We start from the raw sequence: 9038 nt of genomic DNA on the forward strand, positions 1-9038 counted from the left end.
GTCATCCAGCTTAAGGCCTCCACCTTCAAGAATTCAAAAAAGGAGAAGCTACCCCGCGCCCACGGTGTCATCATGGTCAGTGTTCCTGATAGAGTCCTAACTACGTCGTCAACACCACTGCTGCTAGTAACTACGGGTCACCACTCAGTAGTTCCGGTAGCTACAGTCGCTCCGTACTCGGCCGTTTTAAATGTTTCCGTACGTCCTTAGTAGATAAATCGCTAGAACATTAGTGCACTAGTCACCCCGCAGACCTCTTTGGTGAAATCGGAGTAATTATTTCTCACAGGAAATGTTAACGCGATTGATTAGATATTTGCCTATCAACCATTGTACCTCCCTCGAAGGAATCTCCTGTAAACATTTTCACCCGCTTTAGTGGAACTAGGTTGCACAAAACTCGTCGCCGCCCTTCCGCTTTCGCGAGTCTTCCACAGCAGCTTCTTCTTTAGTTATTAAAACCCCGACTTTACGTTGTTGATTGAGTTTCAAATGTGCTGTTGAAGCTAAAGCCTTGTTAGGTCACCCGTAGTTGTTTTTTGAGGCCATTGCCCATCTCAGTCCAAAAACGATCGACATCTCTTGCATAGGTGCTGTACCTGAGGCTGTACTCGGCACTGGAGACTAGCGACACACGGAGCCCTCTATGGCCCACGCTGCAGGGTGCGCGGCTGGCACCCATGCTGGCCCGGTGCCTTCTGCGGGCGGTTCTGGTGCCATTGCCCCCAGAGCGAGGAGAGGCCCACAGCCGAGGCGGCCACTGGTCGGCTATGACTAGCGGCAGGTTCACCGAGTTTCTCACGTGCCTGCGCGCTCAGCACGCCCGGGGCAATTCGACGTCTACCAAGGGCCTGCGAGGCACGCTCACGGCAATCCTGAACGGTGCCATGGTGCCGGCCAGAGAGGCATACGATGTGTACGTGGTACGACTGGCGCGGATAACCCCCCTCGAACACCGCCTAGGGAGCAGTGACGCCCTCATCTCGTTCGGTTGGAAACAGGTGAGCACGGGTGGCACTCTATTATGTACTGACTGCGAGCTGCACGGCCGTTACTTAGCACGCCTCGAACACATAACGTTGAAGGGTGTCACCCGCCCCCGCCCTTACACATTCATGCTTGTGATAGCGAGCCCATGCTTGGCAGCACTTAAAGGGCCATGCAGACAAATTACAAATTTTCATTTAAACAATTGGGTGTTTTAAATTTTCTTCCGTAAGTCCAGCTAGAAATTATGTTTTATTCTATGAGGAAATAATAAAATTAAATCAAAATTTTGATTATACTGCAAAACGGCGTTTTCGTGACGAATGTCATTACGTAACAACGACAGGTCTTCAAGTGAATGGTAGTCAGCTGTTTACTCTGAAGGGTCCACAGAACGCCTTTTTTTACCGTGTCGTGTGAGACAATCACAAAGCTCCAGCCTTTCATTCTTTCTGCTTTAAAATGAATATTCATTGCACTTAGGCGCCCTCAGCCAATTCCACAGATGTGCATACTACGTCTTACGTAGTAGTGTGGGAACTGAGCTCGTGAGTTTCATGGCCATTCCATTTTTTTCTAATGACATAAATTTCTTGAGCGAAATTTATGTGAAAAGGGGTGTCAGGACGATGCTAACGAAGCAAACTTTTGAATAAACCAGACCTAATTTTTCAGCATGGATCCCTTTAACGAAGAGGAATCGTGCCTACAGATTCACTAAAGTAGAAGGACATTAGTGTAGCCCGACCTTCAGGGTCCTGCGGGGAATGACACAACGTTTATTGAGGCAAGATCGAGCGAACGGCAGTGTAGCGAAATATTGACAATGCTTATTGTTTGATTTGCTTATTGACTCAATTTGATATTCAAACTCAGCCAAATTCATGCCAGCACTACCAACTATTGCGCAGTGAAGTGGCGAAGACAAGCACAAGACAAGGGGCAAAAGAAGACACAAAAGAAAGCACACAATGTGCTACGTAGCGCACACATACACATAGCAAAGCGGTGTGTTTTTGTCCAGCATCCTGTGCTGGGCTCCGACGTGCGACTATGCACTAATTCGACAAAACTACAACTCTGCTGCCCAGTGAAGGCCTCAGATCGCTGTTTTTTTCTAAGGGCAGGGCACCGAACCGAGTATATGGAGGAAGAATAAGAGTGCAATTAGAAAATCATGTATAAGGCGCTCTCTGCATCCAAGTCTGCGCGGATAGGCGCGTTCATCCAGGGCATCGAGGAGCCTCGTCTCTGTTTTGTTCACCGCAGCAATGGGTGCTCACCCTCACCTGAAAACCACGATCTCGTTTGTGAAACTTGGTTTACCAACTTCAACCACGCCAACACCACTTATGGCTGTGGTTTCATGCAGGTGTCATGTCGGGGGGCAAACCTCTTTCTTAAGGTTGTCCACCGTGAAAGATCGAGTGAACGAAAATTTACTCATTCCTTTAGCAAAAATTCTTTCACCCGTATGTCGTGCGCGAAACAGCTTCCCTGGTCATTAACTGTCCCAGATTGGGATGCCTGGTAATTTTATTGTAACATATATTTCCTGCATTCGATAATGATTTAATAAAAGTCATTACGTGAACGGATATGAACGCTGCTGTAGCGAAATCGACTGGCGATAAGGCATTTCACTAAACGGAAATGAAAATTCTACTTGGCACGCTTTTTTGAGGATTTATATGCTGTTTGCCGCAAAACAAAACGACTGATCATCTTACAGGTTTAGTCGTGCTACTGAAGGAGCGTTTTTCAAAATTATACCTAAGATGCCGGCATGAAGCTTGCAGGAGAAGCTGCTGGAGAAATTTAGTGAAACGTGTAGCTAGCCAAAAGGTCTAGTTTTCTAGGAGGACGACAGCGAAAATAGCCAGGGGATTACCACACCAAAGAGTTGGTGCTATCTTTTCGCTGTGATATCAGTCGAAAGTTTGCGCTTTCCAGGAGCATCATGAAAAGTGATGCGATCCAAGTCGGCGTCTTCGCAGCTTTGGGGTTAGATTGCTGAATCATGTAGGCTTTTCTAGTGTCTACCATACCAAACCTTTCAAACAGCCACAGCAAGGACCAAACATGTTTTGTTTCTGGTTGCATTGGCAAGTGAGCCATTCTTTATCACTGGAGTGTTAGCAACAAATGGGTGGCATTCTCAAGAGGGCATTTGAGCTGTTTACCATTTTGTCATAAAGGGGGAAGTAAACTGGAGCAGGGTTCTACAAGTGTGGCTATTTTACAATAGACTTCTTGCTGAATGTCACCTTGCTGAACTTGAACTTGCTTTTCCAGGCTTCTGAAACGTGAAATATCTGTTTCGTAACGCACTTTAGTACAAAATAGAGCTGAATGATACTTAAGTGCATCAAGTTCACCTTGGTTTATCACATCACACAATTCCGTGCCTATCTGTTTTAGCTGACTTAACCTTACATGAAGGTTTGTTTGGGTATGTGCAATTTGTTGTATTTTTTCTTTGGTAGTTAAATAAAGCCACAGCGTTCTAATTTGAGTTGCTGTAAGATATAGTTTTACCTTTGGTGCACACATAGCTTGCGGTTATAAGTGACTTTATGGGCTCAGTTTACCTTCGGTGAGCCAATAAGGGCTTCCTTACACCTGATATCTTTTATCGAACTGCATGAAGATATCCATGTTTTCGCATTACTCGAGTGTGCTCGAGATGAAGGGGTATTTCTTTCCCTCACTTTCAAAGCTGACCCATTAAACACCCGCTGAGCGAAATGGTGCCTCGACTGCGTGGCACTGAGGCGTTCCAGAGCGAACAATTCTCCAGCACGCGCTAAAACCCAACAGCAGAGGAAGGTGCTCCTGAAGGCGTTAGGGAGCTCGGAACTTCAGGACAGCTTAAGAACAAACAGAGCCGCCATCATTAGCAATACTCACAACGCGTTGTAACCGGAACGAGCATTGCCGCAGCACGTAGGATAGAAATGGAAGCCATCCAAAAACTTAAAGGGGCACTGACACAAAATTTTGAAGGCGAGATAACGTCGGAGATAGATTGGTGGGAACACATATACATCATCTGCAAAATATCAGCGGCGAATACAGCCTAGAACGTATTTAAAATCAATTTTGAAGTGTGCGAAACGCAACCGAGCAGCCAGCAGAGGACCACGCGCAATTGTAAATAAACAACATCCAAACACGTCACGAGTTTGTGTTTGCCGCTTCCGCACTACCGGCGTTTTACGCGGGCTCGCCCGGCTCGCCGCTCCAACCGGAGGGCCGGAGGGCGGAGCTTCTGCTCTCGAGAACGAACGACCCGATCGTTGGCGGCGGAGGCGCCGTGATTTCGTCAGCTAATCGGGCAGCTGGCCGCGACCAAAGTTCTACAGCGATTCCAGGCACTCTGTTTCTATTACTGTTTATTACCATTGGATGCGAAATCGCGCCGGAGGCACGAAAAGCCCACTGAGCTAGCCGCACGGTCGCTGTGCAGGCGGCGGCCACGGCCGCGAAGTGGCCCAGGCCGGCGCAGGTAGCTCGAGTGATAGCTTGTTACCGCTGCACGAAATTGTCCCCAAGTCCCGACCATAGTGGCTTAAATGAGAAAGGAGTTAATGATGCGATGGCGGGTTGCATTAAAAATTGTCATCTGCACCGCTTACGAGAGCGGCACTCGAATATCCGCCGCAGTGCTGAGCCGAACACATGTGTAGGCGGACCTGTAGGCAGACCGGCCGGCTGCTCCCAGCGCGCGTCTTGCCACCCACCGCCTCGAGCGTCGCGCGTCGTTCTTTAGCCGCGGTAGCATTTGCACTCGCAGCGCCTGCGTCACATCCACGGTCGCTTTTTAATTAAGCGCCTCACGAGATCAGTACGTGGGGGCATTCGCAGAAACTGCCGTCGATGCGGATTCGACAGTGCTACGGCGGCTCTACTCTGTGATATCCCTCCGACGGTCACGTGGTCAGCTTTGTTCACACAAAATCCACAAAATCCATTGTTTCGCGGCACTCGCTGAAACCGAAACTGCGACTGGCCGCATTTAAAATCCCTGTAATTAAACAACCGTCGCACGCTGAAGCAAATGAGGTTTCTACAGGTTATAAGTAGGTCACTAGCTACTTATCGCAACGTAAAAAACAAGATGCTAAATTTTTGTGTCAGTGCGCCTTTAAGGGAAGCGGGTCACGAAGCACTTATCGCCTGAACCGAAAAGAGTCCTAGCTGTTCGAGAACCGATGTGGAGGTATAACTTCAAGCCTTCAGTTAGTCACTAAGGCTTTTGCATTCAGAAGACATAAAAAGTGTTTAAGTGCCATCAAAATTTTTTTCAGGTTAAACAGGCGATGATCCAATCTTCTCGCGCATTGCAGCTGTTCTACGTTGCGTACGCTCGCTCCATGTGTCAACACCCGAATCTACCTGGCCAGAAGGAGCCACAGGTTCCGCCGCGGGACCTCGTCAACGGGCCGCTCTCCAATGACCCGGGTTTTCACCGGGCCTTCCACTGCCTTAGGGGCGAACCCATGCGACCACAGCCCACGTGCCGCTTCTGGGACCGCCCGCCTCGATAATATTACACCCACCCCCGTGTCGTTGTTTGCTTTTGGCATGGACCGAGGTACAGCGTATCGTTATAAACTGAGAATTTCGGCGGTACCTAAGTTGAAAGAGCATCAATAGACAAAGATTATTCCATGTTGCATACGCACGCGCACAGGTTTGTTGTTTATGATTGGCGGAAACATGATACTGGTAGGGCACGATTGAAAGGACATTGTATGTACGGAGTACCCTGTTCTATTCTAGCAGGTTTAGAAAATAGACAATTCTTGGCGAATTTTTTTTCGTGAATTCTGGTGCGTTGTTTCACGTTCGGTGTTTTGTCGTTTTTTACTGTGATTCACTTAGACAATGATTTCTGGCTTCAAAAGAATGCCCCGAACTCCAGACAAGAAAAAGCAGGTAGGTAATCGCATGAAAATATCTAACCTGCGACACTTTTAGCTTACATTTTTAGTACACTCAAGTTGTTATCAGCTCTGGATATTTGTAATACCTTAATTTAAAAAAAAAACAAGTCATTTCAACTTTTTCTGCGAAGCGAGGGCCCCCATGCTACACGTTTCACTGGATTCTACCTTCCGGGTCAGCTCCGATTGCTGTCAAGATTAGCTTTTTGGGTGTTCCTGTTGTACAACACTTGCATCCAACGTACATTTGAAGCTCTACAGCTTTTCAAGAGCTCAGTATTTTGCTTAGAATATAAATCTTTGCACCCGAGAGATTGCATAGAGGACATGGCTATCCTGCGCTAGGGACAGTTGTTGTTTTATCGTAGCCAGAATTGAGCAACACACTTTGCTGTTGTATCTTACCCATCACGTAAATCTTTTGTATATGCTTATAGATAATGCTGTTTTGATTGATTGAAGGTTTTAACGGGCCGCCCCAATGCAGGCGATGAGGCGCGCCATACTGGTAGGCTCCGGATTAATTGTGACCACCTGGGGATCTTTAACGTGCGCCAAAATCTCGTGTACACGGGCGTTTTTGCTTTTCACCTCCATCAGAAAGCAGCTTCCGTTGCCGGGACCCGAACCCGTGACCTCCTGCTCAGCAGCGCAACGCTTTATCTGCTAAGCCACCCCGGTGGGCAAATAATGCTGGCAAGGCCAACACATTTCAATGAGGGATACTCCTACTTGATATCTGATAAAGTAGGATTCATTTCCCTAATTTTTGCCGTGCCATTCTTACGCGACTATATTATTGCAGTAAAAGCTCGTTAATTGGACTTTCAATAAAATTTATCAATAATTTTAGGTGTACCTTTTGGCCCGGCAAACCTCCAGAGAAGTATAGGAATATTGATATAAACGCGATAAAAACACGACTAGGCTCCGCCACAGGTAATTCAAACTTCGGTCGACCGCGTTGGGGGCTTGGCGCTTGACACACTGCCATAGAAACGCTCCGCTGCATTCTTTCACCCTCCTCCGTGTAAGGGTCCCTGCGACAACTTCCTTCTTTTTCCTCACCTAAATACTGGCAGGAACCTCTGGTGATATCTGAGCTGCCCGCACAAGATACAGTCTCGCGGAGACAGTGATGATTCGTTCGGGCAATTTTCCATTTTTCGGCGAATTTGCGACTGTCATTTTCCCCAAAAGGGAAAAAGGGAATCTTTAATAGATGCAGGGAGATTTAAGAGGTGTGGAGTAAAAATAATAATGTCCGTCCCAAGACCGAACAGGAATCCACGTAAAAATATATCAGCTGCAAGAAAATAATGCACACAGATTAGCACTGAATTCTTCAGAAACCCGCCAGAAAAAAGTGCGTGAAATAGGATATTTATGACTTTTTAAATTGGACATTGTCTTCTCAGTACATAACTTCACCGCGCGCAGATGCCTGGAGGCCGCGACAACTATTTGAACACAAGGTTTTCTGTCTTTCTTTGATTCATTGCTTACACTTTGTCCAAAATAATGAGTTCATAGCCAAACAGCCTAAGTTGGCCGTCTATAGCAAAGAACATAAGAACAACAGCATACTTATAGTACGCGACAACTGAGAGACGCGCTATTAGGGCGACATGGAAAGAATAGAAGAACAAAAGACGAAGTTATGGCAACAGTGGGTTTGAATAGAACATAAACGTGTCAGAATTCCTTACCGGATCTTCTTTAAGCACTGTACAAAGTTTTGTCAAGTCTTGGAGCCGTATGGGAGGGGTTTTATAATATGAAACTGCTGAACTCCTCCTGCGTCGTTCTGCATACATTGAGATGCAAAGGTCAGGTTGTAAGTTTCGTCCTATATTGTGCTGAATATGGAATACTGGGGTAGGTATACGATTAATTAGGCGACATTTCACAATAACATTATTAGCAACTTTCACTTTACACATCTCACTGAACGGCAATGTACAAAGCAACTGAAGCAAAGGTTTACTCGCATTTCTTTGCGAACGTTTTTGAAGACAACGACAGGTTGCACGTAGGTTTTGCTAATACTGCCATAAAACTATAAATAATAACAAAACTTACGCCGTATAAAAGAGAAGTAAAGTATCCGTAGGACTTGAAGGTAAGAACACCAGTGGGCGTTTAACAATACATGACAACGGTACGCCAATTACAAATATACCTAGCCAATTTGATATTTCCAATACATATCCAATTCCAATGCCTATCCAGGGCTTCTAGCGGCATACCCTGCTCAACCTAACAATATTGAAAATTATAGACAGGGAGTCACAATTCCTTTCCCTAATCCTGGAATCGAAGGCTACAAAATTTGTTTTTGTCCAGGTTAAGTGTAACCAAATTCAACATGAATCATTTTGCGACAAGACCGACTTCTTGATTCATTTTTACCTACAGTTCTGTAATAGTGAACTCGGCAGAAATAAAGCCGTATCTTCCACACATAATAAAGCCGGTGTAATATAAGTGGTGCAACCTACCTACATATCCGGTGCCTAAACACGAGACTGTTTTGCCTTCAGATCAGAAACACAGAAGTTAACATGGGGTAAAAACAAATCTGATACCACAATGGTGGTAATTTTGGCACGACGCATTTTGCGGACTACATCGATGTGGACACGAGTCCAGTGGTGTGTGAGACCTGACAGATCAAAACAATTTCTCACCACAGAAATTGAAACCCTCATGCTGCTGGTGACTAAGCGGAGGAGGAGAAAGCACCAGCGTATTTGTGTGCTTAGAAGTCATAACCTTAATGAATCACGCCCGTCTAAATTCAGTTTTAAGAAGGCGATGAGGATGCCCTCAGCTGCATTCGCTTGTTAGCGAGCAAAAAAATGCTGTCTGTCACGCTCATGTAACAAAGGGCAGACTGCCATAGCAAAATTTTCCAAGCATCAGATTGCTACATGGACACATTGCGTACGTGACACCCTGAAGCTGCGTACACTTTCGTTAGTCCGAACTTTGATTAATTCGAACTGAGATAGCTTCCACTAGTTACTTGTACTAATTACCTGTACTAATTACCTGTACTGTTACCTGTAATAGTTACCTGTACCTATACTAATTACCTGT

This window comes from Haemaphysalis longicornis, unplaced genomic scaffold (genome assembly GCF_048455015.1).
Source record: "Haemaphysalis longicornis isolate Haplotype H1 unplaced genomic scaffold, Haemaphysalis longicornis Haplotype H1 scaffold_7, whole genome shotgun sequence".
NCBI classification, from domain to species: Eukaryota; Metazoa; Arthropoda; class Arachnida; order Ixodida; family Ixodidae; genus Haemaphysalis; species Haemaphysalis longicornis.